Source organism: Humulus lupulus, chromosome X, assembly GCF_963169125.1.
Source record: "Humulus lupulus chromosome X, drHumLupu1.1, whole genome shotgun sequence".
Taxonomy (NCBI): domain Eukaryota; kingdom Viridiplantae; phylum Streptophyta; class Magnoliopsida; order Rosales; family Cannabaceae; genus Humulus; species Humulus lupulus.
The window spans coordinates 6,114,366-6,124,173 of record NC_084802.1 but is presented as its reverse complement, the minus strand read 5'-3'; positions in this window follow the sequence as shown (position 1 = coordinate 6,124,173).

The following is a 9,808-nucleotide window of genomic DNA, read 5'->3' as shown; positions in this document are numbered from 1 at the left end:
CCCTCCCTCACGCCTTTCGCCCTGATCTCGAACTGGTTGAGCATTCCTGCGAGGGGGCGAAGGATATCTTATTGGTGATGGAGGGAACCGTATGGGTGACGGTGGCTGCCATCCATTTCGCAGCCTAGACGGTCCGGAGTTTGCCCGAGATGGGTTGGTTGCATTTGGTGCGCTCCCAGGGATTTGAGTCCGAGCCTCTGCAGGGGCTCGGTTGTTCTCAGTTCCCGCAGGTACTTCCATAGGTGGATTAACCAGGGCCCTAGCCCGAGTACTTCTCTGGGGCCTAGGGGGAGCGGATGGCTCTGCTGGTGCCGGAGGTTGAGCCGGCCTTCTTGTGGTAGCATCTTTCCGTGGGCGCCCACGGGGTCTACGGGGAGAAACGTGTACGTCCCTTGGAGGAGGGGCTTGGTTTTCACGCGGAGGCGGGGGCTGTGCCACCTGCGCCTCTGCGACTATCCTTGCCAACTCCTCATTCCGTTTGTTGGCCTCTGCCAACTGCTGTTTCAGTTGCCAGTTCTCAAGTTCCACAATGGGAACATACCGCTTAGGATTGTAATACATATCCTCATCCCTTGGTGGAGCAGGTGGTCCCCGAGAATCGGAAGATCCACTTCTTTCTTCGACATCTGGGTTTTCCATTAGTTGTTTCCCAGGACGTCTTGGGTAATTCTCTTCAGGAGCGTTCTGATTATTAGCGGCCATGACTTACTGAGGGACTGAATGCTTAAGGCTCTCAATGAAAGCACCAAACTGTTGACGTCGTTTTTCGTCAACAGTGAAAAAGAAGAGCACGTAAACAATAATCAGTAATGGCCAATAAAAATATGATAATACAAACACGATTTTTTATGTGGTTCAGCAGTTAAATCTGCCTAGTCCACGAGTCTTTCTTATTAAACTCAAGATGATCTCTGAAAATTCTTCAAGGATGAATTCTTCAGAGTTTTCTCTCAATATCACGAAATTCCGCCATTTACAATGGTGCATGACCTCTCTATTTATAGAGAAGATTTCAGAATACTATCCCACATATTTTGGGAAGTTACTCTTTTTATGCAAATAAATTAAATGGCATTAAATGCATGTAATCCGATATAAAAGGAAACGTCTCCTGAAGACCAGGGGGCGTATAACTGATCAAATAATATCCCTTGATTGTAGGGGATTTACAGTAATAAATGTAGACTGCGTCTCTTATAGATGACTCATTAGGATATTCAAAGTTATTATCCTATATCACCAAGGCCCTATTCTCCCAGGTTTCCTATTGACTTTCGAGCTATAACATCTCCCGAGGCCACATGACTTCAAGCTCGTATGCGCGTCAGGCTCGGAGCCCCTGATCCGAGGTCATCCCAGAGAACAGATGCACCTCAGGGCCTACCTTTCGAGCTCGTGAGGATTTCGAGGCTACCGTCTTCGAAGTCGTCTCTGCTTCGCAAGCTCGTTGTTTAGATTTCAGACATATTCCAGACTTTACAAGTTCATTCACTATGAATCCAGCTTTCGAGGTCACAATTCTCATGGCTCGAAATCTGGGTATAATAGTCTCTAACTAATAAAAGAAATAAAACTGTTTTAAGTTACAAAATTAATTAAAAAGATATTTTAAAATTACAAAAATAATTAAAAATATATATAAATTAAATTATTTATTTTTTAAATAATATTTTATTAATCACAATAACTTGTAATTTACAAGTAAGTGTGTCAATTATGTAACGAAATTGATGTATATGTTAAACAAAATTTGAGTTATATATTTAATTCAAAATTACAATCAAATTAAACAAAATTTAAATAATAAAACGATTTTGAGGGAAATATATTAATAAGAATACATATATTTGTTTTCTGTCTCTCAAACTTTTTTTTAATGTATTAAAAAAAAAGGAAGTTCAATGATTGTAGTTTTAGTTTAGTTTTTATGCAAATTAACTTTAAATTTCAATTCTCATAAAATATTTAGCTTAATAGACTTTATTTAATTCCCATAATGTCCTCTGTACATTACCTTGGAAAAAAGAAGAGAAAATTTAAAAACATGGATAAATAAAATGAAGAATACCCAAGAATAAATGTTTAGTGTTTGCAAAAGTTGGTCAACAAGTCAACTGCCATAAAATAATAATATAATCAAAAGGAAATGATTAAAAAACAAATAGACTAAATGATCAATTTAAAGAAAAGAATTAGAAGGAATTTCATACAAATTTACCTAAAGGACTTATAGTGGCTTAGTAGATTGTAGGATAAAATATATTTTTTAAAGAAATAATTATTTTTAACATTTAGTCTTATCATTAGGATCTTAAAAATAATTAAAAATAATGGTATTTGGAATTTATAAAATATAGTTCTTATTTTTTTTTATTTCAACAATAATATTTTTTAATTTGATACCAAACATATTCAAAATATATATTATACATGGTAAAAATGAAAGAAAAAACATTGTCAAGAATGTTTTTATTTTTTTAGAAAAATTATTAAAATTATATAGATAAACACATTTCTAAAAAAAAATTAATAAAATTAATTATGTCACACCATAAGTGTAATTTTCAGCATTCAAATCATTGTTGCTACAATTTTGTAATCTTGATAGGACTTTTTTTTTTTCTTTTTGATATTGAGAACGAGAAAATCTAACTTTGAGATTTTTTTCTCCTCCATGAGAAATATTGTATCAGGTTTTATATTTTTTTAGACAATGTGTTTTGTTCTATTATTTATTTGGACCTTATATTTTGGTAAATTCTTTTTTAAATCTTGTATTTTGTAAAATTGTTCAAATAGACCCCTAAATTTATTTTTGATGAAGAAAAAAATTGAATATAATAACACAATTGTTAAACAAAAAAATTTTGATTTTTGTTTTAAATTGTTAGTCTGGTAAATTATTTGTAATTTTAGCTCAAAATACTTTGACCAAATTCGAGTTTAGAGTTCTATTTGAATCATTTTACAAAATACAGAATCCAAAAAGTTATTTGTCAAAACACAGAGTCCAAATAGATAATTAGACAAAACACAAAATCCAAAAAAAACTATAAACCCATCATTATAATATGTGTGAGAAGTCATCTTGATCGGATTAGTATCTTACTATTCAATTACTTGTTCATTTGTTTTCTTATTAGTTGAGTCATTATTGTCAATATCTAATTCAAATAGTATTGCTAGGCTTAGGTCCACATCCACAGCAATAAATATTAAAAAGAAAATTATTACTTGAATTTGTAATTTTAATGTAAGAAAAATAAATTATAAAATAAAAATGTGCGTAGTTGTGGGAGGAGTCAGGATAGATTAGACACCACAAATGCATGATTGATTGTTTGCCTTTTCAAGTAATTAAGACTTATTGGTCCCATATAGTTTGGCCAAACCACTACAACAAACTTGAGCAAATTCAGTACCACAAGTATAGTTTTTTTCTTTTTCAAGACTTCATGCACTTATATTAATGAGTGTTGCTACTTGCACATTAATAGTCTATTTTAGGTTTAAATATATAAAATCTTATACTAAATTATACAAATCAATATGCGACACATCACATAGTTTTGGACCTGCACCGTTACGTTACATGAAGATTGTTATCTAATTAGACAGGTACCAGACATGAAATTTATAATTAGAATTCTTACACGATAATTATTTTAATTTACGATTAGATGTGGAGCGATCATTAATCAAGCATAAATAAAATTAAGAAATGGTCACGTCGAGCAAAACACGATAATTAATAAATGTAACTAACGAATCAACTATATTTTTGTAATCACCTTCCATAAAGTTCACTAATAGTATTTGTAACAATCTCTAAAAAGCATTTAGAATTTATTTATTTTTGGTAATATAAAGGAAGATTAAATGTAGGGAAAAAATTATTAAGTGGTTGATTGACTATAATTTTGTGAAAATGTAGTTTAGAATATTCAATCAAATGTATATAATAATTATGGGTTAAAATATTCAAACAAATTTTTAATTGTGAAAATTAATAAAAAAAGAGTAATTAGCAGTGAAACCCCATTATCTTTACAATTTCTTATACTTAACCCTCTAATCTATATTTTTGGTTACAATACCTCCAAAACCATCATTCCGTTGACAAATTGATAATCCCGGTAGTTTCACTCTGTTATCTACCAGCATGGACATACATGGCTATATAAAAAAAATGAATTATGAACAAAAATTGGGGGGTTAAGTATAAGAAATTGTAAAGATATGAAATTCTGCTGTCAATTTCTCTTTAAGAAAAATTAATGAATTATGATGTGACATTGGTTTTAAATTGTTACGTGCGTCCATACTGGCAGATAACTGAGTGAAACAAACTGGACTGTTCATTTGCCAACAGTTAGACAATTTGGGAGGTTTATCCACAAAAAATAAAGAATGGGGGTTTGGGTATAACAAAAGGTAAACATCATAGAGTTTTGCCACCAATTTCTCAACAAAAAAATGATTGAAAAGCTTCAAGAAAAGATAAGTTTTTTTAGTTCAATAGAGGTCATGGTGGTGCAATTAGTAGGTCAGCCAAAAGGAAGAAAAAAGTTAGGCTTATTAATTTATTATTATTAATTTGAAATTGACTTACTATTTTTAATGTCAATGCTAGAAAATGAGAGAAACCAAGAAAGAGGGATTTTTTGTATTTTATCTTGATTTTGTTTCTTAATTAACTGAAATTATTTTGTTTAGTCTTAATTATTTATTTGAAATATAATTTATAATTATTATTTAAATTAATTATTTATTTAAAATAATTACTTGGCAATGACAGTTGAGTTTTGTTATGCCATATAAACACCATTAATGTGTTATAGTGTGTGGTAACAAAGACACACTTTTAGGAATTTTAGATGTTTTTTACATCGAAAAAAAAGATGCCAAAATTTACTCAAAAAAAATAAATATATATATATATATCATACTCATATGCTAAGAGCCTATATACCATTTAAATGGAAAAAAATAGTCTAATCAATGTACTTATTTCCATTGATGTCTTTTTTTTTTATTCGGAGTCGTTACCAATTTAGTTCTAAATATTTCCATTGATAACTTTTTTTGTTTTACTTTATTTCCATATATATCCATTTTTTGTTTTAATTGGTAAATCATTAATTTAATAATATATATTTGTGGTAATAATTGTGATATCATGAGAAAAACCACATATGTACACTAATATATTAAAGTTTTGTATTATTATTTAATTAGTCTTACAAGTTAGTTTAATAAAATTTCTTTAAAATTGTTGAATGAGACAATATATGAGAGGATATAAAAAGGACAAAAAAAAAATATATAAGTTCACCATGATACAAACTATGTAAGAGTTTATTTATATATTTTGTGCATGATATCATCTTCCCAAGTTACAACATTTAATTATTATTAATAATTTATGCATAATTAATAAAAATATATATTAGTGGTCATGTCATATGAGTATAATTTTATGTTCAATTTTAATTTAATGTTAATTTGTTATGTTTTTTACTTTGATTACAATTTTAATAATAGAAAATTAGTTGTGTTATTACTTTTAGATTACAAAAATTGCCTAGGAAAAAAGAATCAATGACTATCACTGTGGATAAATTTTAAAAATAAGTTATAGATAATTTGGGTATTTTTTACATAAAATAAAAAAGATTGAGTATATAAGTACAACATTTGTAAAATATTAGATATTTTTACCACCATTTACTAAAAAATATATATAATTAACCAATACTTTTGTAAGATTACACTTTTTTATATTTCAAAGGCTACAAATGAATCATTAAAAATTAAAAATGCGGTATAAAATTCAATAATAAGATAAAATAAGTTTATATTGAACTTCACAAATTCAATGTATGAAGTTGATACATGGAACCTCCCCTCCGAATTAGAAAATGGGCTTCAGGAATGGGCTCTCAATTGGAACATGAGAACTTTACAAAAATATGGGAAAAAATAAATTACTTTCTATATTTATGGGCATTAAAGTTATGCCACAAAATATAGTAATTCTAGCAAAAAAAAATAAAAATTAAAAATATGGGAATCCCACAAAATACTATGAACAAAATACCATAAAAAAAATACACACTCTTTTTCTTACTTTCCTCTTTCTCTCCATCTCTCACGTATTCTTCACTTGCTCTCTCCATTTTTCTCACAACAATGGTAGCCAACCATGGCAGCCAACCATTTTCTCTCACAACAATAGGAGCTCTCTCACACCGACAAATGGACGACGTATCTCCGGTCACCGCCGACGTCATCTCCAATTCGTATTCTTCTTCGCATTCTTCTTCGTTTTCACGTTCTTCTTCTTATTCTTTACATTCTTCTGCGTCTTCTTTGTTGTTTCATATCTGTTTTTTCTTTTCTTTTTAGATATTGTTTTCTTTTACAAATCTGTTTTTTTTTTTTTCTAAATCTGTCTAAGTAACCAGTTACTGTCATGATTCTATTTTGTTTTCAGCTATGAGTTTTTTTGTAGACTTAGTTGTAACCAGTTACCTTATTTAATTTCCTTCTTCATGGTTGTTTTTAAATCTGATTTTGTTTTTTAGATCTAGTTTTCTTTATAAAACTACCTAAGTAACAAGTTACTGTCACGATTTTATTTTATTTTTTAGATCTGAGTTTTTTTGTGGACCTAGTTGTAAACATTACCTTATTTAATCTCCTTCTTCATGTGTTATTTTTAAATATGATTTTATTTTTCAGATTTGGTTTTCTTTATAAAACTTCCTAAGTAACCAGTTACCTTCTTCGATCTTCTTCTTCTTGGTTATTTTGTTTTTCAGATGTAGTTGTTTTTTTTTGTTTTAAATATTTGGCTAAGTAACTAGTTACCAATTAATTGTTATTTTGATAGGGGTAACCAGTTACCACCTTCTTCTTATTCTTCTTCTTCTACTACTACTTCTAAGATTAATTTTTTATTTTCTGAGTTTTTATTTTCTAGCTTTGGCTCAGTAACTAGTTATCAATCAGTTATTTTAATAAGGTTAACCAGTTACCTTCTTCTTCTTTACTGGATGTATTATGATCTGTTTTTTTTTCTTCCAAATCTGTTAGTAATCAGTTACAGTTCACTCGAGTACTTGCCATGACAGTTAAAATTGATAGTAGTAACCGGTTACTGCCACATTACTAAAAAATCTAAATTTATTTTTATAGTGGTAATCAGTTGTTATTTAAAATAAAATTAAATGACATATATACATCTCCAACAATAATCCAAAACATACATATGTATAATGACATAACCCAAACATCATCATCATCACCACAATTAATGAAAGTCATTCTCATCACCTCATATTTGAATGTATATATAAAATTAATATAATAACAATAATAATACATCCATATATATATAAATGTATACTATTTTATAATCTTATATGTATGTATATACATATAAAAATAATAATAGCAATAATATATGTATATATATAGTGGAAAAAATTATATGGTTTAATGTATACGATTATATTATTAACTTAAATATGATTAAAAAATATATAGTAATAAAAATATCCCGTGATTAAAAGAAATCAATATTGAAATTATATGGTATTTTAATAAAATTACAAAAATATGGGGAAAAAATCCCATAAAAATGTAAATAAATAAATTATGCGGAAAACAAATGTCATATTTATCAAAGTTTTAAAAAAAAATCTCATATTTCATGTAATTTTCTCTTTGAACATTGTCCGCTTAAAAAGGCGTCTATGGCCCAATATATGAGCAACCTAAATTTTGTATTTTTTTCCAAAAATAACAAATATATATTTTTATTTTTGTTGGTTTAGACTGTTTTTTTTTTTCCTAAAATAGTCTTGAGTTTTTTTTGTTTAAAAAAAAAAAAGAAAATTAAACACTTATTGAAATTGAAAATGTTTGTCAAAGATGGTAAAAATAAAAACTATAAAAAGATAGTTGTTATCCCCATTTCCTGCCGTGGGCCCGAGGCGATGATCCAGGCCCCTGGTCTGGGCATTCGGATGTGGGCCCAGCCCGGGCCCGCCTGGTACGGGAGAAACCAAGGGCTATGGCCCAAGTGTGATTCCGGACCCGGATGGTGTCCGGGAAGGTGATCCAGGACAGTCGCCCAAGAGACGTATGGTCAGCTGGGATTATGGTCGAAGTATACGCGAAACGATCCCGGAGCCTGGTAACGGTCTGGGACTTTGGTAAACGAAGGGGGACAGAGGTAAACGAACCCGGATCAGGTCCTCCCCGTTTGGCAAAGAAAAGCATCCGTGACCCTGAAGCCGCCCAACGACGCGTGGGGGTTGTCCCCACTTTTCTCCTGCAGAAAAGGCCTCCTCGGGATTGCATGTCGCTGTTTCAGACCTGCGCTTCCAAGTACTCTGACTGGCTTTGTCCCCTTAATCTGCCTCGTAACTCGGAGTGCCCAGGCCAAAAGCACCATTTTGTCGGGCAAAATATAGTTCTTGGGCCTTAATTATTCTTGGACCTATGTATTTTTATCTTTTGTATTGGGCTTCCGCCAGAGAAGCCAAGAGTATCCACATCTTTGATGGGCCCGTGTCATACCCGGCCCAGACCCAGTGTTCCTACGAGCCTATAAATACAGGCGATAGAGCACTGGAAAAAGGGGCTCTCTTGGACTTGTATACAGTTACTCTGTTAAAACATAGAGAGAAACTCCATTGTAAAAGACTTTCCAAGCTCTAATACAACTGACTCGTGGACTAAGGCTTATTAACGCCCCAACCACGTAAAAATCCTGTGTTAATCTTCTAAATTCCATGTCATTAGTCTTAGCTAATATTCATTAGTGTAGTTTATGAAAATCTTGGTAAACAATAGTGTTTTTGCAATTGAAATTGTAACAAAGATTAGTTTGTCTATATACTTTCTTAAAGGAAAAGAACGATGAGATCTAATAAGCCAAAATATTAGATTTGTCTAATTATATTTTATATATTGTTATTGGATTAGTTAGAGAATATTCTAGAGTATTTACTACGCTTAGGACCAGGCCGGCCCATGAGTATTGGGGGCCTAAGAAAAGTTTTGGAATTTTTACAGTATTTATATATAAAATGGTAGTTTTGTAAAATTATGAAGCTTTTTTGTATAGAAAGAAATAACATTTTTCACAAAATGAAGCATTTTTATTTGGGGGTCCTAGGCATAGGCCTCACCTGTCCATGCCTATGGCCGACCCTGCTTAGGACACATGTCCACTTGAACTACTATATATAACTATAGTACAAGTATCTTTCAATATATGAGAATATATCACAATTTCTCCATTGAATCTCTTTCAATTAGTGCACTACATATTTATATAAGGATATGAGTTGTAAATGTTACTTTTTCAAATTTGGAAAATTGATTATAGGAAAAAAGAGAGTTTGTTTTGGTTTTAGCTTGTCTCAATTGAGGGATTCACTTTTGACCAAAACATTTAAGCCAAACGCAAACCACAACAGAGAAATAGAAAAAGGCAAAGTATGAATAGCCAAAGCCACCAAACAATCTCTACAAAAATCCAAAACTCACCTACCTAACACGATTCCTTTCATATTGATTATAATTTATATAAAAAAATAGTGGTTTTTATATTTTAGTTTTTTTGTTTTTAAAGGGATTATACTTTTTGAACTCCGTGTTTTGTCTCATTAATTTTAGACTCTATATTTTGATAAATTATATTTTGAATCTTGTGTTTTGTAAAATGATTCAAATAAAACCCAAAATTTGATTTTGGTCAAAATTTTCTTAACTGAAATCACAAATAATTCAC